The sequence below is a fragment of the Oryx dammah genome, unplaced genomic scaffold (assembly GCF_014754425.2).
Source record: "Oryx dammah isolate SB20612 unplaced genomic scaffold, SCBI_Odam_1.1 HiC_scaffold_7, whole genome shotgun sequence".
Lineage (NCBI taxonomy): Eukaryota > Metazoa > Chordata > Mammalia > Artiodactyla > Bovidae > Oryx > Oryx dammah.
In genome coordinates, this window is record NW_024070191.1 from 31,647,921 (window position 1) to 31,674,380 (window position 26,460).

General features: G+C 43.3%; 1 long non-coding RNA gene across 1 annotated transcript; it reads left to right on the forward strand.

Moving 5' to 3' along the window:
• Positions 1 to 15,024: 15,024 nt before the first annotated feature.
• Positions 15,025 to 26,157, forward strand: LOC120865647. Its single transcript, XR_005721471.1, has 2 exons — positions 15,025 to 15,128; positions 23,880 to 26,157. It is a non-coding gene; the product is annotated as an uncharacterized LOC120865647 (long non-coding RNA).
• The last annotated feature ends 303 nt before the right edge of the window (positions 26,158 to 26,460 follow it).

Here is a 26,460-nt window from a genome sequence, read left to right on the forward strand (position 1 = left end):
AACGAAAACCTTTGCTAGCTTCATTAGGTTGGGAGACAACGTCCTTTATCATCACAGAGCCAGCCATATGGTCGTTACTATTATTGTCACGGTCTCTAGTGCGTGTAAGAACATGAGGAAGACCATGAAGGCAAAAAGTAACTCTGGACAGAGGAAAAAAAACTAAATAACACAGATCTCCAGAGATCATTCTTTTGCTTGAATTTCCAGAGTGGCTGGTTCTGTAATCAGATTAGCCAAATATTTATAGAATTTCTACTTTCCCATTAGCTTTACAGACATAACAAAGAATGTGATTCATTTGTGTGGAGAAGTTCTTTGAGGTCAAAGGTAGGAACTGCATTTGACTTTGCCACTTACAAGCTGTCCACTTACACCTGTGCCAGCTTAAGCATGTTTAAGGATCCTTACTACCCTCAGGATTCTCTTGAGAATTGAATGATGCAATGGCTGGTAAAGCAGTAGCCATCAAGAGCCCACCCAATCAGTGGTGGGTCTTTTTCCATCCCACTCACAACCCTGCCCAGGCGCATACACACACACATACACACACACACACACACACAAGTTTACTCTGAGAAGCCTTGTTGACATTTCCCATGGAAAAATACAAAAGAAAATCATTTTCAAGAAAAAAAACTCAAACAGCACACAAGATGAAGATTGTAAAGGAATTCCTGCTCCCACGGAAGAAGGACTTGTGCCTGGAAACAGCAGAGACACCTATCCCCTGCCTTCTCCTATACCTGACAGGAATAGGGTAAGAGGACTCCAGAGCGCCCAAATCTGGCTAGGAATGTTCCAGGTGAAAGGCAGAGCTGGGTGGACCCGGCTGATTACCAGGTCAAGGCTGCGTGTTCAAGCCGCGTAAGGAGATTGACCCCGGCAGCCATCTTCTTTTTGACCCTGACCTCCTCACGGCGCTCCCATCACCCTCACCACAACTCAGGAACGTGCAACAAGGCAGCAGACAACTCATTGTCGAGTCTGACCAGCAGCTTCCTCTCAGAGCTCAGAAACAGAACTTCCTCACTCCAGATGCGGTGTTCCCACCCCTGTGGCCAGCCCAGCATGACTTGGAAGAAGAGGGGCCACCTCCTCCCGCAGAGCGGCTACCTGGGAGGATCTGCCTGCTTTGAACGTCGTGAACTGCCCAGTCCTCTACCACACATCTGACTAATCCCAGGATACATTCCATCCCACACTGGGCTCCTTTATTTTATAACCCGCGTGGATTTCAAATCTGTTATTTCCTAAAGCACTCGTTTCAACACATAAGGTCTGTAGGACCCATTTCTTAGGCTGACCAAACTCATCCTAGTTGGCCCGGAACCTCTGTGGCTTGGACACTGACACCCCTGTATCCCACAAAACCTCTCAATTTGGGGCAAACCAGGACAGTTGGTCAATGTTAATGATAAGGTTCATCATCCTCTGCTGACATTTACGTGGTTAGACCAACAAGATGAAAAGCACGGAAAAGAATGCCTAAGTAGCAATGGTAATTCTGGAAAGTTCTAGTAGGGTCCAAAGCCATATTCAGCAAGATGGACATAGGCATTGAATGTGGCCAAACCAGGTCCCCGTGGCGTTCATGGCAACCTCAGCGTGGAAAGGGGTGGCTGCAAGTCAGCATCCTCTTTTCTGAGCTCCTTGGAATAGTCTCTCCCATAAATATTTGAAATGATTTGCCAAAGGAGAAAATGGATTCAGGCAGTGGTTCTCAAATCACAGTGCACTTAAGAATAACCTGAAGGGACTTCTCTGGTGGTCCAGTGGTTAAGACTCCACACTTCCACTGCAGGGGACATGGGTTCGATCCCTGGTTGGGGAACTGCCACATAATGGGGCCAAATTTTTAAAAAATAATAATAATAACCTGAAGAACACATTAAAAATATGCCTTTCTGGCTAGTAAAAAGAATGAAAAAAAAAATCCAAACGTGAAAGAATGAAAGCTCAGACTGTTTTAATATGAAAATGAGAAAGGAAAATGACCCATGTCATATACCAAGTTCAAAAATCGCACACAATGTGAAAGAATAGTAGAAGACAAAGGTATTCGAGTTAGTAAGCCTGAAAAAAACTAGAAATAGGATACTGACTGCTTGAGGTTGGACAGTTTGAAGTATGCCATTTTAGGGTGGATTACCTCACAATTCTGTGACATTCAATTTCAGTTCTTTTCAGCCCTGCTATGAAACAAGAAACACAGATTCTGGTTCCAGCTGGATTATGCTGCTTCAGAGAACTGTAAAGCAGCAAGAAAAGACTTTCTTCTATATTCTGTAATCTGCTGGGAGTCTTTGCTACCCTCTTCTAATGAAAGTAAAAGTTACTTAATAACAATCAAAAAATACGCCTTTGTCAGTCATATTCCCTAGGCCCCAGCCTAGAAAGTTTAGCTTGAGGGTGTCCAAAAAGCAGTCTTTTTAACAAGAACCCCAAGGGATTCTGATGCACGTAGAGTGTTGAGTATACTTTTCAAGGGTCTGGAGCGGGAGAGAAGCTGTGAGAATTACTTGCCCTCTCATAATAAGTAAGGCCAAACCATGCAACAAGGATCTCTTGGCATCAGGACTGCTATTATCCAAAAAGTGCTTTCTTATAAATCTTGAGGTTGTCAGAGTATCTAAAGCAAAGCACATCGGAGTCAAGCCAGATAACTATGGTCTACACACACACATGGTATACCATGTATGGACCCATATAGCTCTAATGTATATATAGTTAACAGCATAAATCAGATCACAGCTGTTAAAGTGGCACTAAGAAACAGGCACTCAATAAGCCTTTATTCATGGGATGTTTAATGCTGTTGTTGTTCAGTTGCCAAGTCGTGTTTGACTCTTTGAGACCCCACGAACTGCAGCATGCCAGGCTTCCCTCTCCCTCACCATCTCCCGGAGTTTGCCCAAGTTCATGTCCATTTCAGTGATGCCATCCAACCATCTCATCCTCTTTTGCCTTCTTCTCTTTCTGTATTAACATGTATTAACACATCAGGAGTCCAGTTCTGAACACATTAAACCTGAGATGGCATGACAGTGAAAGTGAAAGTCGCTCAGTCGTGTCCACCTCTTTTCGATCCCATAGACTATATCGTCCATGGAATTCTCCAGGCCAGAGTACTGGAGTAGGTAGCCAGTTCCCTTCTCCAGGGGATCTTCCCAACCCAGGGATTGAACCCAGGTCTTTCGCATTGCAGGCGGATTCTTTACCAGCTGAGCCACCAGTACCAGAGGTGATACTGGGCAACTGAATACAAGAGCCCACCACTCTGGGATTTGGTCAAAGTCAGATTGGGGGTAGAGATACAGATAATATGGAGTGAGCCACCTAAAGCCTCCAGGTTTTCAGGAAAACATAAGCTACACAAGCTACAGAGGCTGAGGCTCAAATGCCAAGTCAAGGTCAGAAAGCCCACAAGCAGGAGCCAGGCTCCCTACCTGAAACTAGGAACTGGTAGAACCTGGGCTATCTATCCACCAACAGAAGCCAGACTGTCCACTCTTCAGCTTAGGCTATAGCTCAAAGGCCAAGTGTGGAAGTCCTTTGCCTCTTGAGCATAAAAACTCTAATTCATTACAATACACAAACATATGGAGGAAAGCATAGGATTGTACCATGGGCAGTCCACAACCCAAGATATCAACAAGAAAAAAGATTCCCACAGACAACATTCCCAAGGGAAGATACACTGAGGCCACAATCACAGGCTATACGTGGAAGGCCGAAAGTATGCCAGGCAATTGACATTACCCCCATCCCTCCAACCTTCATCCAAGGAGAAGGAATAAATCATACCTGCAGAGCTAGAGATATTAAGACAATCTGAAAGCAACTTTGAAATCGGTTCAGTGGGAAACAAAATCATTTCAGGGTTTTAAGAAAAAGCTGGGCTTGCTGAAAGGGGTATTTTAGAATGATTAGAGTGGTGATGATGAAAAGAATTAAATGGAGAAGGGTGAGATTGGAGGCAACAAGAATAGACCTCACACTATCCACCTACAGGTAATGTCCTCTCTTCTTCTGAACATTTCTAAAATTTAACCTGCACATTTTTAATAATGTCATTAATTTATTTTTATTTATTTATGGCTGTGCTGGGCCTTCATTGCTGCACAGGTTTTTCTCTAGCTGCAGCTAGCAGGGGCTACTCTCCGGTTGCTGTGTGCAGGCTTCTCATTGCAGTAGCTTCTCTTGTGGTGAAGAATGGGCTTTAGTGTATGTGGGCTCAGTAGTTGCAGTTCCCAGGTTCTAGAGCACAGGCTTAATAGTTGTAGTACATAGGCTTAGCTGCTCCATGCCATGTGAGATCTTCCCAGACCAAGGATCGAACCTGTGTCCCTACACTGGCAGGTGGATTCTTTATCACTGGGCCACCAGGAAAAGCTCATCTGCACTTCTTTTAGGACATTATGACCTCACCACTTTATTCCATGTTTTATAGCTACTTTCCCATATATAAGCCATAGAAAGGAATTGCTGAACTCAAGGCTCACTCTACATATATACACATATATATCTTTCTGTATTCCCCACAGCACCTAACAGTGTGCTGGCCACATGGGAGACATTTCATAAAAATGTTTCATGAATAAATGATCCAACACATGAACAAGCACGACGTTAGAAAATGATTGATCAGAACCTTGCTCCGTGGGCCCCTGCCATGAACCAGAGCACAAAACCAAACTTGAATTGGCACATCATTAGTTCATCTCCCTAGTACCAGGTAGGTCCCCTAAACTGGTTCTCAGTCTATGCAGATATCAGCTGTCAATGTATTTAAAAATCAGCTGGATTCAGTGACAGGCTTAAGCCCCATCACATCAGTGAAAATCTTCTGCCATGGTGGATTTCCCCTGTACGAATGGTGGCATAACCTGTCTTCCTCTTCAACTTGATTGTCAGTTTGTAGACATTGGACTCTGTTATAGCAGGCTTTGCCCTAAATCTGATTCTCCCCATTTCTAATCAGTTAGAGCCCTTCTCCTTCCCTCTTTGTAAGGGACCAAGCCTTGGAAAAGAGCGGTGACTTAAGAAATTGCCCAGGACCACAAACTTACCAGGTCGAGTAGCAGGGCAGCAGAGACTGCCTGCCCCCTGAGAGGTCCTAGAGCCTTGCTCATGGCCGAAGCTTTCCTGCATAATAATGGTGACAGTAATGATGAGTGACTGCAATGACGCAGAGCTACCTTATATTGAACGCCTAATATTGCCAGGCATGGGACTTCTCTGGTGGTCAAGTGGCTAAGACTTCGTGCTCCCAGTGAAGGGGGCCCAGGTTCAATCCCTGGTCAGAGAACTAGATCCCACTTGCCGAAACTAAGAGCTTGCATGCCACGACTAAAGTGGTGCAATGAAGATGGAGGATCCCATATGCCACACCTAAGACCCAGCACAGCCAATAAGTAAATAAATATTTTTTTAAATTATTTCCAGGCATTATGCCAGTCATCTTTAATATGCATGTGCGCTAAGTTGCTTCAGTTGTGTCTTTGTGAGCCCATGGATTGTACCCCACCAGGCTCCTCTGTCCATGGAATTGTCCAGGCAAGAATACTGGACTGGTTTGCCATTCCCTTCTCCAGGGGATCTTCCCAACCCAGGGATCAAACCCGAGTCTCCTGCAATGACAGGTGGCATCTTTACCACTAGTACCACTTGGGAAATCCCTATCTTTAACATAATTTGGCATAAAATTCTCACAAGAATCCAGTTTAAAAGGCACCAGCATGCCCATTTTAGAGATGAGTAAGTAGTAAAGTAAGTAAAGTCACTCAGTTGTGTCCAACTCTTTGTGACCCCATGGACTGTAGCTTACCAGGCTCCACCCTCCATGGGATCTCCAGGCAAGAGTACTGGAGTGGGTTGCCAAAGGAAGCTAAATAAGTCATCGCTATAAACATCTAATAGGGTTAAAATCCAGATCAGCCTGAAAGTTCTCTGCGCTCTTTCCATCCCCCCAACCCCTGCCCCGGCCTCCACACGCCCAGGTTCCAACAAAACACCCAGCGTCTCCCTCAGACACTGAAAAACTGTCTTGAGGACTTTAGATGATGTACATGAACTTTGGAGCTGGAATTGCTTCCCAGGAGACTAGAAGCATGCTCAGACACCAGCCTCCTAAGTTTTTATTCCAGTTTTGTTCATGGCCTCTTGAAGAGACTGACTAAATAAACCTGGTTCCATCAAGCGGCCTCCATCTCACCCTGCAGAGAATGAGCTGATCCTGCCCAGCTCCTGATTTCCACATCCTCAAACTGAAGCCAACTACCCACCCACGTGGCCAATGCAACTGCAAATAAACAGTTCTGAAATTTTACTGGGCTTATTTGGGGATACAGAGTAAGACCATCATGGAGAAATAGTATTCATAGCACATTCTGGTACTTACATCACTGAAAGGGTCCATTGCCAGCGTGGTCAAAACACGCTGCACAGGCTGGCTCTCTAGCTGAAAATCACTGCAGAATTATTTTAAAGGGCTTCAAGAAACTTAAAGTGAATGATTTTTTTAATGATTCTACAAACCACATGACCTTCAATGAGCCAACAGAAGAAACAAACTGTGATCCAGTCACACTGTGAACTATTAGAAATTAGTAAAAACAGATGAATTATATTACAGCTACTTGCAACAACACAGATGAATCTTAGAAACATAATAACCAGGCAAGAGATAGGATCAAATGACTCAAAACCAAGAATAAAAATAAATACATAAATAAATAGATAAACAGAAAAAACAATGGTGTAGATATTAGTTATCTAATGAGAAAATTTTAATAGTTATTATTTATACATTCCACAAAAAAAAAAAAAAAAAAGGAAGAGAAAGGATAGAGAATATTACCCAAGAACTGGAATCTGTTCAGGAAAGAGTCAAATGGAAACACATTTGAAATGAAAACAGGAAAATTACTGAAATTAAGAACTGAATAGGGACTTCCCTGGTGGTCCAGTGGTTAAAACTTTGCCTTCCATTGCAGGGAGCACAGGTTCAATCCCTGGTTGAGGAGCTAAGATCTCACACGCCTCATGGCCAAAAAATAGAGAGATAAAATAACAAAACATAAAACAGAAGCGATATTGTAACAAATGGGGCCAGAAAATAAACAAGAAAGAAAAGAGTTGAATAGAGGGAATTCCCTGGCCGTCTAGTGGTTAGGACTCAGCACTTTCAGTGCCGGGACCCTGGTTCAATCCCTGGTCAGGGAACTAAGATCCCACACGTCTTGGGCTTTCCAGGTGGCAGTACTGGGAATGAACTTGCCTGCCAAGGCAGGAGACATAAGTGAAAGTGAAAATGAAGTCACTCAGTCGTGTCCAGTTCTTTGCAACCCCATGGACTGTAGCCTACCAGGCTCCTCCAGGGATTCTCCCAGGCATGAATACTGAAGTGGGTTGCCATTTCCTACTTCAGGGGATCTTCCTGACCTAGGGATCGAACCCGGGTCTCCCGCAAAGACGTAAGAAACGCTTTCAATCCCTGGGTCAGGAAGATCCCCTAGAGGCCATGGCAAAATCCACCCCAGTATTCTTGCCTGGAGAATCCCATGGACAGAGGAGCCTGGCTGGCTACAGCCCAGAGGCTCACACAGAGTCAGACACTACTGAAGCAACTTAGCACAAACAGCGTATTATGCTAATTGAAGTATTGATAAGTCAGATTGAAAAAGACAGGTGCAGTGTGATTTCACTCGAACACTAAACAAACAAAAATTATTCAACATGAACAAATCAAGCATAAACAAACACATATAAACAGAGAACAGAGTAGCGGTGGCCAGAGGGGCAGTGGGAGGGAAGGTGAAATGAGCAAAGTGGATCACCTGAACGCGGACAGATGGAAACTGAATTTTTGGTGTTGGGCACACTGTCGCGTGTACAGAATTAGACATATAACATTGCACACGCGTGACTTCTATAATATTATAAACCAATGCTACCTCAATTTTTAAAATTTAACTTAAAAATGTTTTAATCTGCCATGTTAATCAGCTATATCCCAATATAAAATAATAAGAAAAAGTGTTTAATGTTTTAATCTGAAAAAAAAAAGGGAAAAAAAGATTTTCTACAAATTCCAAGCAAGATAAATACAGAGACTATTCCTAGATAATCACAGGAAAATTACTGAAAACCAAAGACAAAGAGAAAGATCTTAAAAGTAGCCAGAGGGAGGGGAAAAATCCACATTTTTTTTTCCCAAAAGAGCAACAACAAAGCTGACAGCTAAAAGCAATAGAAAAAAAAAGAACTAGAAGACAGTTAAAGGAAATTTTTAAAGTGGTCAAAGAAAGTAATTGCTAACCTAAAATTCTATGCTCAGTGAAAATAATCTTCAGAAAACATACTACAGATATATTCAAGCAATGAAAAACTGAAAGAATTTATTATTAGTATATGGAACACGAAAAGGATTTTTCAGGCAGAGTAAATAATTCTAGATAGAAATGTAATAATGCACAAAGGAATAAACAACACCAAAAATGTAAAATGGATGGGCAAATCTAAATTAATATTTATTTACCATATAAAACAATAATACTAGTGTTTTGGAGGGTTCAAAATATATAAACAGAATTAAATATATGTTAACAATAGAACAAAAGACAGAAAGGAGGTAATGGAGTTAAAGTGTTGTAAGATTCTTTTATTGTCCAGGATGTGAAACAAATACTCATTTAAGGTAGGTTATAATAAAATAATGGTACATGTTGCAATCTCTAGGGTAATCATTAGAGAATGATAAAAATAATGTACCAATAACAAGCTAATGGAACAGGGAAATTGAATAATTTTTTAATGCATGATTAATCCAAAAGAGGAAAGAAAGGAGAGCAAATTTAATAAAAGACATATGGAGCAAATAGGAAGTAAACAGTAAAATCAGTTTAAACCTTAGTATCAATATTTACTTTAAATATACATGGACCAAAGTCTCCAATTAGAAAACAAAAATCGTGAGACTGGATAAAAATAAATAAAATCCAGCCATATGCAACACACAAGTAACACATCTTAAAATGTAGAAATACAGGAAGAAAAGTTGTGTGACAGTTTTAAAACCTACCACAAATCCTTTTGCACTTCTCTCATTAAGAAGTGGGGGTTTAACTCCCCTGCCTAGTCTGGACAGGCTTGCGACTCCTTCAATCAATAAATAATGGCAGCAATAACACTGCGATTTTTTCAAGGCTAGGTAATAAAAGTCTATGCAAATTTGTCTTTATTCAGTGAAATGCTCACTCTCGGAGCTTTGAGCCATTGTATAAGCAGCCTGACTGCCCAGAGGCTTCCAGGATAGCCCAAGTTACATAGGAAGTCCTCACTGAGCCCAGTCTCCAGTTATCCTGGTCTGAGTACCAGCCAGTAAGTGAAAAAGTCATCAGATAACTCCAGCCCACAATCATTCAGGCATTCCCAGCCACAACTCCAGACATCCTAGAACAGATATGAGACATCCCTGCTATGCTCCATCTAAACTCCTGACCCAAAAAACCTATGACAGAGACAAAAGAGATGTTGGTTTGTCCACCAAGTTTTGAGGTGCTCTGTTATAGAGCAATAGATACTCGGAAAAGATTGAAACTAAACGGATGGATGGAGAAAGATACTCAAAGCAAAGATAAACTAAAGAAAGATGGTGTATCTAGACAAGTATCAGACGAAGTAGAGTTTAAGGCAAGGAGCTTTACTGAATAATATTTCCTAATGAAAAAGGGGTTGATAAAACAGAAAAATATAGCAATTCCAAATTTGTACACACATAATAAGATAGCCTCAAAATATATAAAGCAAAAACTGACAGAAATACTTCTATGAGTGTACTTTTAAGGGTAAATGTCATTCAGATACATTCTCTGATGACAGTTAAATTGAGCAAGAGACTCAAAACAGAAACTTAAACAGGAAACCCCCAGATGTCCAGAAATTAAGAAATATACTTTTCTAAATAACCCACTGATCAAAGTAAAAAAAAAGTTACAGTAAAATATCATGTTTAACAAACAACAAAAATTACATCAATAAAAAGAAAAGGCAAACACAGAATGGGGGATATTTGCCATACATAGATTAGAAAATATTTTGAACTGAATATCAGTGAAGCACCAAAATTAATAGATGCAACTAAAATACAGATCAAGAAAAATAGCTCACTCCACTCACCAAAATGACTAAAAAATTCTTGCTTAAATAACAATACCAAGTACTATCAAGGATGTACAGCAACTAGAAGTCAAACAGTCCTGGTGGTATGGTACGTAAATTGGTACAACCACTCGGGAAAATTGCTTGGAATTGTCTATTATAATAAGTTCATACTTTATGACAATAATTACACTCTTCTTACACCTAACAAAAATGAGTACAGACATGTGCCAAAAGACATATGCAGGAAAGTTCACGGCAGCCTTATTTATAACCACCAAAAAATGGACACAACACAAATGTCTATTAACACTAGAATGAATGAATAAACTGGGTGGATAATTCACACAGTGGAATATCACTCAACCAGTGAAAAAGAATGAACAACTAATACATACGGACAGATGAACATGGATGAATCTCGCAGATACAATGCTGACTGAAAGGAAGTAGACACAAGGATAAAGTAAGTGAAAGTGTGGCTCAGTCGAGTTGTGTGTAGCTCTTTGCCACTCTGTGGACTGTAGCCCTCCAGGCTCCTCCATCACGGGATTCTCCAGGCAGGAATACTGGAGTGGGTTACCAGTCCCTTCTCCAGGGGATTTTCCCAACCCAGGGATCAAATCTGGGCCTCCTGCATTGCAGGCAGATTCTTTACTGTCTGAGCCACAAGGGAAACCCAGACATAAGAATAATACATACATAATAATTCCAAACTTAATTTCTGGTGACATGATTCAGAACAGTGGTTACCTTATGGTGAAAGAGGGTGAGAAGGGATGTCAGAGAAGCTGTTAGAGTATCAGTAATAGGTCATATCTTGATCTAGGTGTAGTTACATAAGTGCATACTTTCTAAAAAATATAATAATCAGCTATACACTGAAAGTTTGTGAGGTTTACTGTGATGTATGTTATACTTTGATTTTTTTTAGATTTTTTTTTAAAGCAAAAGGGTAATAAACACGAGATTCAGGATAGTGGTCACTTCTGGAAGAGAGACCAGAAAATCGGATAGGAAAGCACACAGATGCTTTAAATTTACATACCAGATGCAAACCTATACCCTTTTGTATGTATCATATATTACATTAAATGAGAACAAAAATTATTTTAGTAAAAAAAAAAAACTACTCAGATATTTAGAATGCATTGCTGCACTCAGGAAGAATTTGTAAACTAAATTCATATAAATGAACTTCAGAGATATTTAAATACAGGAAGACAGTTGCATTAATTGAATAAGTGTCCTCCGAGCATCACGCTGATTGTCCCTTCAAGAATCCACTTTGTATGAGGCTGAGCAATAATAATGACAGGCATTGAGTATACATGCCACTGTCTGTCGAGCACTGTTGTGAATGCTGTACATGCATTTAATTGTCATATAACCGTATGAGGCCAGTACTGTGATCACCCCAATTTAACAGATGGGGAAACACACACAGGGAGTTCAAGTGATTTGCCCGTGGCCTCACAGCAGGCAAGCGTGAGAGCCAGCCTCGGAAGGCAGGTTGTGAATTGCAGTCTGGTTTCAGAGCGCACTCACTTAACCTCTGCAGCACTCTGCCTCCTGCGAGAGGTACATCTCCAATTTCTGGGAGTTCTCAACCATACCCAACTCCCAACAGGCCTTAAATGGAATTCCAGGGTTTTAACACCTGCCTCCTAGAGAAGGGTATAATGATGTATCCTCAGTAACAATGACAATCAACCATGTTGTCATTACCTTCAATAACACCAGCAATAAATAATAAATAAAGCCCACACTGTACCATATTACAGAGTGGATTTGAAAGTTGCCATGATGGGACAGTTAACATGTGCCTGCATCCCAGACCTTCACTAAGAAAGGAGGAACCTGGATAAATTATCTTGCTCTCTGAACTTTTCCCTGTCCTTTCTTGGCTTATAGCACCTAACACTTTAAACTACACAGTTTATTTGTGAGGTGTATCTTACCTCTCCTCTGGGAGGACAGAATTAGTTTCTGATTCTTCTTGCCTTCCTTGTGGTCCACATTACATAGACATAGTACATGCTCAGCAAATATCTATATGATGAGGGTATCAGTCAGTTCAGTCACTCAGTCGTGTCCAACTCTTTGCAACCCCATGGACTGTAGCACACCGGGCTTCCCTGTCCCTCAGCAGCTCCTGCAGCTTGCTTAGACTCATGTCCATCGAGGCGGTGATACCATCCAACCATCTCATCCTCTTCCAGCCCCTTGTCCTCCTGCCTTCAATCTTTCCCAGTGTCAGGGTCTTTTCTAATGAGTCAGTTCTTTGCATCAGGTAGACAATATAAAGATAAGTTCAAACACTCCAGTTCTTTTAAAAAGCATGTACATATCCCTTGACCTTGCCCATCAAATTCATTGCTATATTCCTGGGACTTAGAAAAGGACCTGTAAGTTGATAAATACTACATTTTGGTTGAATGAATGAAAATATGAAGGACAGACAATTCTCCCATACTGTAAAGTATCTATATCCAATTTCTCAACTGTGCAAATGGTCTGACTGACACTTATAATGGGTCGACATGTCTGTCAACTCAAAGGAATAAGGAATTTGCTGCTGTACTGCTGGGTCTTGGTGACAGAAGGAAGAGTTTACGGTAGAGTGATGGGCAGCCGCCTTGAAAGAAAACCCTGCCCACTGGTCCAAGCCTGTGGCTGCAGTGGTGGTGGATTTGCAGTGAGCACTTCCTATCATGCAGTCTGGGGTTGACTGTAAATGTCTTGAGTATCTTCAAGAATTTTCTTTTTCCCCCATCCAGCTTTATTGAGATGTAACTGACGTATGAGTGCTAAGTCATTTCAATCATGTCTGACTCTTTGTGACCCTATGGACTGTAGCCTGCCAGGCTCCTCTGTCCATGGGGAATCTCCAGGCAAAAATACTGGAGTGAGTTGCCAGGCCCTCCTCCAAGGGATCTTCCTGACTCAGGGATTGAACCCACGTCTCCTGCGGCTTCTGCATTGCAGGTGGATTCTTTACCACTGAGCCACTGGGAAAGCCCATATATCTTCTATATATACCTATATATCTTATAGCTAATATACCTATATATTTTACAGATATAAATATATAGATATAGATATCATATCTGCTTTATCCATTTATCCACTGATGGACCCTTAGGTTACTTCCCTGTCTCAGCTATGGAGAAAAAGGCTGCAGCGAACATGGGAGTTCAGGTATCTGCTGAAGATCCTGTTTTCATTTCCTTTGAATATACACCAGAAGTAGAGTTGCTGGATCACATGGTAGTTCTATTTTTAACTTTTGAGGAACTTCCATACTGTTTCCATTGTAGCTGCACCAATTGAATTCCCAGTAAGCATGCACAAGGGTTTTTTCTCCACACCCTTGCCAGCACTTACCTCTTGTCTTTTTGATGACAGCCACTCTAAAAGATGACTTTTCCTTGTGGTTTTGATTTGTACTCTGACGATTAGTGATACCGAGCACCTTTTCATGTACCTGTTGAATATTTGTTTTCTTTGGAAGAATGTCTACTCGATTTCACTGCCCATTTTTTAAAATCAGATTGCTTGAGTTTTTGCTATTGAGTTGTATGAATTCTTTTATGCTTTGGATATTAACTCCTTATCAGTGGGTCGCTTTGGATATTAACTCCTTATCTGTGGGTTGTCTTTTCATTTTGTTGATGGTTGCCTTTGCAGTGCAGAAGCTTTTTAGTTTGTAGTTCCCATTTGCTTATTTTTGCCTTTTTTGGCTTCGCTTTCCAGGTCAATCCCAGAAAATCATCACCAAGACTAATGTCAAGGAATTTACCACCTAGGCTTTTTCTAGGAGTTTTTCAGCTTCAGGTCTTAAGTTCAGTTTTGTTTTTTTTTTAATTATTGAAGTATCGTTGACTTGCAAATTATATTAGTTTCAGGTGAACAATGTAGTTATTCAATATTTTTATAGCTGACACTCCATTTAAAAGTATTATAAAATACTGCCTATATTCTCTGTGCTGTACAATACCTCCTTGCAGCTTATTTATTTTATACCTAGTAGTCTGTACCATGTTCAAATCCTTAGTCCAGTTTGAGTTGATTTTTGTGTAGGGGGTAAGATAGAGGTCCAGTTTCCTTCTTCAGGATTTTCTTTTTTTGTCTTGTAAGAAGTCACCACCATATCCTCCAATTAAAAGTAGATTAAAATTTTTTAAAAAAGAAGTCACCACCAACATCCAGCTTCGTGGCGGGGAGAGGGAGGGGAGTTTCCCTCCTCCGTCTCCCCTGCTCCACGTCCATCTCCGGTTGTCCTTGGGGAATTACTCCTCTAGCAGCGGGGAGGCCCTTTTCAGATAGGCAACATCACGAGGCAGGGTGAGGGACGCCTCGAGGCACCTTCTGGAACAGACGTCTGGGGAAAGGCTGTCCTTGCCGTCCTGTAAATAGCAGGCCTTGTTCCTCCAACCGGGACACTAACCGCCTTCCTCTCTCCTCCTCAGTCCTTCGCCTCCTACCCCGCGGCTCCTTCAAGCTCAAAACACAGCTGTCCTGTCCTCTCTTTTTCCTCCCCGCCTCCTCCTTCGGGTCTACCCCGGGGAAAGCCAGAGCCTGATCTCAGGAGCAGGGTCTACCAACACAGCCCACGGAGCCTGGAAGAAATGCCCTGGAACGAAACTGGTTCTTGGGGGCCTCGCTCACCAGAGCATCAGAACTCGACACTCAGCCCAGCTTGTCTGTTCAGATTCTTTCATTGCACAAAGTCCACTTCTGGTCGCTGCATATTGAGATGGCCCCTACAGGGCATCCATCCGTCAGCAAAGCACCCCCCTTCCCTTGGCTGAGCCACATTGTGGGGGAGGGGGGGTGCCCTGGGGATGGGAGGAGCCTAACCCGGACCGCTCTCTGACACTGAGGCTCAGAACCCAGGGACTGAGAAGTTTCCTCCAGACGCCTTGTCTTCTAGAAGCACCCATTCATTCTTAACGCTCTGGGTGAGTTTTTATGGCACCTATTTCAACCCCTCTGGGTGTCTTCCAATGATGTCTGCCTGGGTCCCTTCTCTCGGGTGCTCTCTCCATCTCTTTTTTTGGCTCCTTCAGTTTATTTTTGCCTCTCTCTGTGTGGCTCCCTCTGTCCGGCTCCAGGCCTCTGCACGTTGCCCCGCGTCCCTGCCTCCTTTTCTGTCCCTAGGTTCTCTTCTCTCCTCCATCCTCCAGGAGACCCTGGGAACGGAGCTCGTGGCGCCAGCGCTTTCATCCCGATCCAGGTGGCTACAATCCAGGACAGGATTTACGGTGCCCTGACCCTGAGCCGTCAAGAAGGAACAGCCAGATTAATGGGGTGGGCGGGCTGGGGTAATAATCGTTTGTTTGATGTGACAAGCCTGATAGGCGTTGATTTACTTACAGACTGATGGGCTTTTAATTGAGCACCTCCATCCCAGGCACTTCAAAGGCGGGGGAAGTTGACAAGGGGCCCCTTTCACGGAGGGCTCCCGGTGATTGACAGCCCCCCTTCTGCCCGCGCTCCCCTCGCCCGAGGATTGGGCCCGGCAGCCCTGACCCGGCCCTGCTGGCAGAGTAACACGTCTTTCTGTGCGACTCAGAAATGGCCTTTTGTCTGCTGCCAAGGAAGGCAGGCCCTGCTCGGAAGGGCCGGCCGGTCTCCCAGGAGGATGAGGCGTGGAGGGGCGTCTGAGATGCTGAGAACCGGTCCACAGGACCCAGGAGGGGTGGCGGGGCCTGCGAACCGGAACCGCTTCTTTGTTCTTCCGATTGTTGCTGGGCCCGCTGGCTTCCGCTCACCTCTTCCTCCTGCCCTCACTTCCTCTCTCTGTTGCAACTCTCTTCTCTTTGCTTGCGGAGAAGGCAGTGGCAACCCACTCCAGTACTCTTGCCTGGAAAATCCCATGGGCGGAGGAGCCTGGTGGGCTGCAGTCCATGAGGTCGCTAAGAGTCTGACACGACTGAGCGACTTCACTTTCACTTTTCCCTTTCATGCATTGGAGAAGGAAATGGCATCCCACTCCAGTGTTCTTGCCTAGAGAATCCCAGGGACGGGGGGAGCCTGGTGGGCTGCCGTCTATGGGGTCGCACAGAGACGGACACAACTGAAGTGACTTAGCAGCAGCAGCAGCAGCAGCTCTTTGCTTGACTCCCCAGCTCATGGCCTCTGCCTACTCCTCCTCTTTCCCCTCGCACTTCTTCCTTCTGCTGGGAAAGGCCCCATGAGGTGGAGTTGGCTTTTGCTGCCCCCGCCCCGGGCCTGACCTGTTGAAACCAGTCCCCGCTCCCCTGGGACGGCCACCCCTTCCCTTCTCAGGCTGCAGGTGGCCAGGCCTCAGCTGGGAGCACCCTGGGACCCCTCTTCCCTGCACTGGTGTAGGTGGCCATACAGTGACCAGGGCCACAGAGGCCTGAGGGCAGGGACTCAGGTCCAGTGGGGTTTCCATCCCATTTCTGTTTGGGCTAGAAGCTTTAATCATAGAGGTTTTATTGTGTTAGAGATTTTGAGTATTGAAGGCTAGGACTTCATCCCCACCCATGGGGCACAGCCCCTAGACTCTGGAAGGGTTTCCTCAGGCTTCCTCACTAAGTCAGGGGTCAGTGAGACATCCCTCCCCGCACCCACCCCCACTCCAGCCAGCTTCAAGTTCTAAGTCAAGCTGCTTTAGTGACTGTTGGAAGCCCTGTTCCCTGTGTTTCTCTTCTTCCTCTGTAGTAACTGAACCAAGATCATTGGGTCAGGAAGTGAAAGACTAGATACCTGGATAGAAAGGCATCATAATAACTCACATTTGCATAGCATTGCGGAGTTTGGAAAGTAATTTCACATATATTATCTTAATTGGCCCTGTAACCACCATGTGAGGTAGTAAGTGGGATGTTGCTATGGTTGTTAGAAGGTGCTAAAATTGAGACTCAAAGGATAACACGTTCCCAAGAGGCAGAATTGGCTCTCAAACTCAGGTATCTCCCTCCAAGTCTGCTCCTTCCTTTGCCACCCCCGCTGCAGCCTGGAGACTATTACACTGTTCCTTTGTTGTTTTTTTAATTATTGTTAAATAATTAAAGGTCTTAGTTTTGGCACTCCGGATCTTCCATCTTTGTTATGGCATACAGAGTCTTTAGTTGTGGCGTGCAAACTCTTAGTTGTGGCATGCGGCATCTGGTTCCCTGACCAGGGATCGAACCCCAGCCCCCTGCATTGGGAGCATAGAGTCTTAGCCCCTGAACCACCAGGGAAGTCCCTGAAAATAATGTTTTATCATAGCTGATACACAATATTATACTACTTTCAGATGTTAAACATAGTGATTCAATACTTTTATAATTATAGTCAACTTAGTTATAAAATATTAGCTATAGTCCTCCTCCTGCTATACAATATATCCTTGTAGCTTGTTTATACATAGTAGTTTGTACCTGTGGGTCCCTATCCCTATCTTGCCCCTCCTCCCTTCCCTCTCCATTAGTTTGTTCACTATATATGTGAGTCTGTAGCTGTTTTGTTATATACATTCATTTTATTTTTTTAGATTTCACATATATATCACAATATACAGTATTTATCTTTGTCTGACTTACTTCACTAAGGATAATACCCTCTAGGTCCATCCATGTTATTACAAATGGAAACATTTCACTCTTTTTTATGTCTGAGTAATAGTCCACTGTACATATGTACCACATGTCATCCTTTATCCATTCATCTGTTGATGAATACTTAGGTTGCTTCCATATCTTGACTGCTGTGAATAATGCTTCTGGAAGCATTGGGTTGCATGTATATTTTCAAGTTAATGCTTTCATTTCCTTCAGATATACATCCAGGAATGGAATTGTTGGGTCATACTGTAATTCTATTAACAGTAAAAAAAATATTTTCACGAATGAATCATTTTACTCTATAATTGCAGAGTGGAGATCTTTCTAAAGTATAAAAATCAGGGCCCAGAAGTCATACTAGAAATGATGGATAAATTTGTCTACGTAATTTATCTTTACATATTTTACAAGCAAAGTCAGGTGACAATAAACAGGTATGTAAGGAACATTTGTACAAATAAATGTGTAAGAATAGTATCAGCATTACTTCATATAACAATAGAACATTTGGAAAACACAGCCATTAAGAGGGACCAGGTAAGTACATTCCAGTACATAACGGTGAAATTTTTGTTGAAATGATTCTTGCTGAACTATTTGATGAAAGGCCACAGTATTGTGTGACAGTAGAGTCAAACAGCCTAGGATATATTCCTAGTTCCACTTCTTGCCCTTGGTCAAATCATTTAAATCTTACACTGCCTCAGCTTCCTCATCTATAAAATGGGACAAAAACACCACCTACCTCATAAAGTTATTGTAAGGACTAAATGAGTTAATAACACATTTCATGTAATCATCTACATTACACCCTTATTTCACGTCCAACAACGAAAGAAAAATGCTGCAAAATAATCTGTGATACAATGCTCTTTTTAGGAAATCTTTTAGAGACATTAAAATGCAAACAAAAAAAAAACCTTAGAATTGATTAAACTTGTCTGTGCAAAACACTTAGAAGAGAGACTGCACAGTCCACGCTAAGGGAGCGACTGTCTTCATCACTGAATTGCATTCTCTCAAGACTGCTATCTGGAGAAGGAAATGGCAACCCACTCCAGTACTCTTGCCCGGATAATCCCCATGGATGGAGGGGCCTGGCAGGCTACAGTCCATAGGGTCGCAAAGAGTTGGATACGACTGAAGTGACTTCACTTTCCTTTCCTTTAAGACCTCTATCATGGGCAAGTGAATCTTCATTTTATAGGTGAGGAAGCAGAGACTTCAAGAGATGCAATAGCTTGACCAGCTCACAGAGCACTGAGCCCCCAGCAGGCATTTCAACCTGCCCTTAGAGTGCACTCATCCAGTTATTACAAGAGCTGACCACTGCCCACCAAGGTGCCAGGGAGCTGGGAGCTGAGTGTTGTTCTCTATTGCATTTGCTTTCCTAAACTGAAGCTTTCCCTCTTTGGTGCAATTACTCTGCTTCTTCCTCCCCCTTCCTCCTTTGTCCTTGGCCCTGATCTTGTTACTTTTGTGTTTATGGCTTTGGGTTGTACTGTATCTGTGTTTTGGATAGTAAGGGATCTCAAATCTTTTATGGAGGCAAGAGAGGTACAAATAAGTATAAAAGTAAAACTTAGCTTTTAAGGATGACATGTAGCAAGAAAAAAGGAGAGAAACATGTCCACGATCACACACAAGGATACATAGGCTCAGCACCAACACGTCAAAAAAGTGCTTACAGACCACCCTCCAATCCTACAAGGGACTGTGATGCCAGATGTCCTCAGAGCTCAGCTCACCCCCTCAAGCTAGGTTGTCTGCCACAACAGACTCTTTTTTCCCATGACCCAGTGAGACACTAGGAGGTCGAGTGGGTAGCGGGGAATTTTGAGAGGGAATGGGAGGGCAGCTAACTTTAAGATCTTCTCTGGCTCTGCTTGGCACACCCCCTCCCCACCTCAAAAAAAGAAACATATACCTGAAAGAGTGTGAGTTTCTAGGTAACTATTGCAGTGAGTCTGAGGCAACCAGAGCATCCCACGAGCTCCAAATGGAACCAATGTCTATCGGTGTTTTCAAGGAGGCCTATCAGTGTTTTTAAGATCAGAAAGAGAGACCTCAGGACCCATTTCCTTTGGAGTTTTGCAGGGCCTCCCCACAACCCTAGTGGCAGCCCAGGACCCATGACTCTTTAAGATCACAGACAGATGCCACTTGCCACTTCTGCATCCTCATCCCAAGTGAGGAATCCCAATATTCTACCTCTTCTACCAAGCTTGTAATGTTCATGTTAAAAGATAATGAACAGGGACTTCTGGTGATCCAGTGGTAAAGAATCTGCCTGCCAGTGCAGGGGACATGAGTTTGATCCCTGGTCCAGGAAAATTCCACATGCCACAGGGCAACTGAGCCTCTTGGCCACAACCACTAAGCCTGAGCGCTCGAGCCCATGAGCTATGACTACTGAAGCCCTCTTACCTTACAGCCAGTGCTCCACAAGAGAAGCCACCCCACTGAGGAGCTCACACACAACCTGGGAAAGTCCATGCACAGCAACAAAGACCCCGCACAAGCATAAATGAAACAAATAAAAACTTTTAAAAGATAATGAATACCCAGGTTCCCAAGGACTGACATAATCAAACTGCATGTAACTCAGTTTAATGTTGAAATTGTTAACCACCTTGAGCTACTAGTTAGTGTGATATCCAAGAAATGTATTTCCTTTAAATTTTAGAATATCTGGTGGAGCTCCGGTGAGTTCTGGGCACCTTGGTGCAAGGGAAGCTAACTGGTATATCAAGATGGTTAACAGATAAAGAAAAGAAAAAAATTAATAAAACGGCATAGGATTGCACTGGGCTCTTCGCTCCCATGTAGAGAAGCCGCCAGTTGTCTTGGGCATTGCATTCTTGAATTTTCTTGGGGTTTTCAGGATGGAGAGGGTTTTTCTAGAACTTCTGTTGACTGTCACACATGCCCTAAGATCCACAGAGCACTGAGTAAAGAGTGGAGGTGAAAGCTGGGTAAAGAAGTGAGTTTAACAAGGTTAATTGCATTAGGGAGCTACACCATGGGCCGCAAAAAGAGCACACCATCCCTTGGGACTCCTGAGTGGAGCCTCCTATTCTTCCTCCAGGCTGGAAAAAAATATACCCTAGGCTCCAATCTACCAGAGAAAGAAAGGTATATCAGCAAAGGAGGGGAAAGAGGAAGATGGGTGTTTGGCTGTTGATTCAAATACATGCAGTTCATCTGTGTTTAGGGGCCTTCCTGGTGACTCAGATGGTTAAGAATCTGCCTGCAGTGCTGGAGACAGGTTCAATCCCTAGATCAGGAAGATCCCTTGGAAAAGGGCATGGCAACCCACACCAGTATTCTTGCCTGGAGAATGCCATGGACAGAGGAGCCTGGGGGCTACAGTCCATGGGGTCAATTCTCAAAAAGCAGGTTTGCACCAAATCCCTTCCGATGTCATCTGTATCCAAGCCTCCTGTGAGATAATGTTCTTAATGGAATATTTAAGAAATCAGATATAAATCACCAACCTTTTATCTCACCGGAAGACTCATGTGCCATAGGACGTCTGGTGTATACATCTATCTACACACAGATGGTTGCAGGTGTCTTTCTGAGCAGATGTCACCATATTTTTAGGCTGTATATGTTTTCCAATATCTAAATCTATTTTTTTTCTTGGTGCAAAAATTTTAGCAATTTTAGAAATCAGAGCCCAGAAAATAGAGGCACCTGGAGACATTTCCAAATTAAAACACACATCCCTCAGAGAAACCTTTTATGTCGTTTGCAACCAACAAAAGTGCCTATTGTTATGACGTGCTCATAAATAACTTGATTTTGGCATACACTTTGGTACCAAACAGAAGATGAATAAATTAAATGTGATTTACAACCTTTTTCATTTTTATTAGCACTGCTCTGAAGAGTTTATGTAAGGGACATGCCATAGCAGTTATGCCAAATGTTTTAAGGCATTGGTATTGATATTATATAAATTAAGGTGTTTTAATTTGCATTCTTTAATTAACTAAATACTGGCAGAAAAATAAAACACAAGGGCAGCCCTGACTTATTGCCTCTATTAAACTGCTGACGTCTCCGAAAAGATGCTTTAAGTAATCCAATTCATTCGGAGAGGGGGAGGGAGGCGTATTAACACTCTCTTATTTGGCAAAATATATTGGGGTTTAAGAAACCAATGTTCAGCTTTGTTTGCAGGGTGGTTTGGGGGGTGGTGTTTTAAGAAGGTCTGAATTTATGTCCCTAAAGAAGGAGCTGACCCGATGCTTTAACCATCCATCCTATGCAAGTCTGAGCTAAAGAAGTGGGGGCAGCCCGGCCCCACCACTGGGCATGGGCAGGCTCCTGGATGCAGGGCCCTGCCGACCTGGACTGCCTGCCCTTGTTGCCCAGAACTGTATCACTGCCAGTCTCAGAAAAGAAAAGCTGGCTGAATTAACCCAGTGGTGTACTGGAGAAGGAAATGGCAACCCACTCCAGTGTTCTTGCCTGGAGAATCCCAGGGACGGGGGAGCCTGATGGGCTGCCGTCTCTGGGGTCGCACAGAGTCGGACACGACTGAAGCGACTTAGCAGCAGCCGGTGGACCCCATATCAACACTGTTGTTCAGTCACTGTAAGTCATCTCTGACTCTGCAACCCTATGGATGCAGCACGCCAGACTTCCCTGTCCTTCACTGTCTCCCAGAGTTTGCTCAAACTCATGTCCATATCATGTCCATATCAACTTAATCGTGTCCAGAAATCAAAGACAGAAATAGCTCACAATCCTCCAGTGGAATTAGCTGCTTCTGGTCAACCCTTCCCTTCACACACAGAAGCCCCCAACCACACACACACACACACACACACACACACACACACACACACACACAGATTCTAATAAGATATGCCAGGAGTACTCTAATTCCTTTCCACAAGCCCTGGATCTGATCACTATCTTCAGAGACTTTGTTTTTTCTTTTCCATTATGGTTTATTACAAGACACTGACTATTGTTTCCTGTGCTATACAGTAGGATTTGTTGTTTACTTACTTCACAAGAGTAGTTTGTATCTGCTAATCCCAACCTCCTAATTTGCGTCCCCCCCCCATCCTCTTTCCCCTTTGGTAGCCATAAAACTGTTTTCTATGGGAGACTTTTTTAAAAGTTACTCTTACCGTGGAGTCATTAACATCTTTCTCATCCAAGTTCTTCCTTTCTCTTCACTTTCTAGATCATTCTTCATTTTTGCTGTTTCTCCTCTCCTGTTCAGGCTTCATCTTTTATCATTTTCCCCTCCAGACTTTTAGTGGGGAACAGCTCTAAGGAGAAGATTACAACTCCAGTGGTTGGCCAGAGGAAAGAGGCAGCTCCTCAAACACAGGTGAGAGCACTGTATTTCTCTTCCCTAAACCCACGGGGAAAGGAGCCATCTGTACAAACTTCCCTGTTCTCCCACGATTCCCAGGGGCTCTGGGTTCACTTTGCCTGGACTGGGAGTCAGCACATCAAGGGCAGACCTCTAGGGGCTCATGGATGCTTGCTGAGCTGACCGGAGACATCACCCAGGGAGAGGTGGGCTGGAGAGCGGAATTCACCTTTGTCCTCTGTCCACACTCTCTCTGCACCTTCATACACATGGTCCCTTCTGACACCACCCAATCAGAGGCAGTTCAAAGGCCACCCAAGCCCCCTTGTCCAGACCTCAGAGGTCTGTCATTACATCATGTCCCCATCCCAGCGTTCTTCCTGGACACCATTCCTCACTTGCTCCACAAGGATGGATTCCAGCTTTTTAATCAAGAAAATGCCATTCTCCTTCGCCAGACTCCTACCCACCTCCCACAGCCCCCCCGCCCCCAATCGCACTTTCTTGTCGTTCCCCATCTCGCAGCTCTGTCAGTTGTTTTAAAACAAAAACATGTCTCCTGTCATAAATAAGATTGTCATTATGCATGTCGACTGCAGCGGGGGGAAAATTCACCCGGGGCCTGATGTGGAACAGGCATAAACATCATAAGGAAAAGGACACGGTCTCCTCAGCGTTTTCAGCTACCGTTCTGGTTTGGATTGTTTGGGTTGTTTTTTTTTCTTTTCTTTTCTTTTTTTTTGGTTGTTGCTGTGGTTTTTATCATTTGTGCATTGATTTATTATTTATTTCAGGAAATGAATGAGAAAAACAAAGACAGCCTGGCAGAAAGTGGTTGTGTACGATGTATCAAGATGGGCCTTGGGAAACGTGGAAGGGGTACCCTCAGGATGCCTGAGAAAGGTCTTCAAGATGGTACAGTTCTTTTTTTATATATAAGTATTTATTTTGGCTGTGCTGCACATGGGATCTTTAGTCGCGGCATGTGGGATCCAGTTCCCTGCCCGGGGACTGAGCCCAGGTCCCCTGCGTTGGGAGCATGGAGTCTTAGCCACTGGACCACCAGGGGCACCCCTAGAATTCTACTTTAGACAGTCTGGAATGAACGTTTATCTTGATTCCATGGCCCATCAATACTCCACGCAGTCCTGACTCCTCCCAGTGTCACAGGGTCAAGGTAACTCACAAAAAGTGAGCTTGGACTCAGCGGACCAAGGAGGCCCAGCCCTGGGCCTGATGAACTAGAGGAGACAGAGGCTTTCCTGTGCATCTTTGCCGCGAGAAACTAAGGTGTCCAGACACCTGCAGAATGGCATCATCTGCTGCTCTTTTTTTAGTTGTTTTTTTTTTTTTCCCTTGGCAAATGGTCGATAAAGCAGAAAACTCTTATCATCTCAATCCTTGTTGAGAAGTTACATACCCTTGCCCTTGGTACCTCTGAATTCTGCAGGCAATGCCTATCCAAAAGTACAATATTCAAATAAGAACAAAGTGAAGACTGCTCAGCCGCTTTGGCAAGCACTCTGCTAATAGTAATTACTGATGTCATGATCTGATGTCTTCAGACACATCGCAAGCCTCGTGCTGGAAATTCGCAGTGAGAACCAGATACAAACCTCCATGGATACAACAGCAGTTTACGTATTATCTTTGGCACGAACTTCTGCCTTCTTGTGAGCATGAACGAAAAAAGGTGCAGACAATCCAGCGTTTCTGTTAGGGTTCACTGATTGGAAAGTTGGCAATGTTAAAATGTGTATTTATCAAAATCATGGATTCCTTGAGGCTGGACGTAATTTTTCCTCTCCTCTTTCTTCTGCTAAATGAGGGAGAAGGTGGGACGAGAAGGCAGAGCAAAGCAAGAGAAGCACACACATTTTCTTAAATCCAGAGATGGAAATGGAGCCCTTCTTACTAAGCCTTCTCCAGATGAACGCGACCAGACGTTCCTGGAGGCATTGCCCTGGCTTTCTTCCCTGAGTCCCTCGGCTGAACTTCTAACTCACTCCAAGGGTGTGTTGGGTCCTACCTACTTTCTTGAAAGGGGCTTGTTTTGAACGCATATAGCTTTCAGCCCTGCAATTCTATTCCTAGGAACTTACCCTATAGTTTTATTAGCACACATGGAGAATGATATATATTATATATACAGTAAGACTCCTACATACAAACAAGTTCTGTTCCAAGAGTGCTTTCGTAAGTCCAACTTGTTCATAAGTCCAACAAAGTTAGTCTAGGTACCCAGCTAACACAATCAGGTATATAGGTTTATAATACTGTAACAGTTTTAATACTGTACTGTAATAGGTTTATAATAGTTTTCACACAAGAGATACATATAAAACAAACACACAAAGAGATTTTTAACCTTATAGTACAGTACCTTGAAAAGTACAGTAGGATGGTACAATGACTGGCATCCAGGGGCTGGCATCGAGTGAAGAGGAGAGAAGAGTCACTGACTGGAGGAGAGAGAGGAGGTGGGAGATGCTAGAGCTGAAGGATCGCCACCAGCGATAGGAGACAGAGGGCAAGCTGCAATTTCACTCACGCCTGATGTTGACAGAACGGATGTTTGCGTCTTCGAAAGTTAGAAACTTGACAGTTCGTATGTAGGGTAAATAAATATACACATAAACATATATATGGTTATTCACCATAGGAACAAACACTGGAAACCATCTAAATGTCCACCAGCAGGGCAATGGTCAAATAAACTCATCACACATCCGTCTAACAATGCAGTGAAACTAAAAAAGTAAATAAATAAAATGCAGAAGCCCATGACGCAATCTCCAAACTATATTAATTTTTAAAAAAGCAAGTGCAGAACATTGTATGTAGTATGTTGCCATTTGTGTATAAAAGGGAGAAAGAATACATATGTATTTGTTAATATGTGTACAGAATACCTCTGAAGGATGGATGATATACTCATAGCATTGATACATGGGGGAAAGAACTGGATTGCGAGAAGGAGGTCTTTTTCAATGTGCATTCTCATAGTTTGGGAATTTGGCGCCATGGGAATCCACTTAATCATAAATAAATAAGTGCATGTTTCCAAAAAAAGTAATAGCTTAAATCATTTTTAAAGGGGGCTTATTATGGAAATCTCCACTCTGAATGGACTACTATATACTTGGATACTTGCAGCCAGCGGCTTGGTTGGGACCCCGCCTCTTGGATTTCCATCTCCCAGCAGAGGCTGGCAGAGGGCCATGGAAATAAACACTCCTCGAAATTGTTCTGACATCTTGGAATTTGGTTTTATCAAATACAAGCAGCGGTAATTGAGCCACTGCCTGAGCGGCTCTTCCCTTTTCTCTAATCGTGTTTGTTGAAATGAATTTGAAGCTGCACATCCCTGCTAAT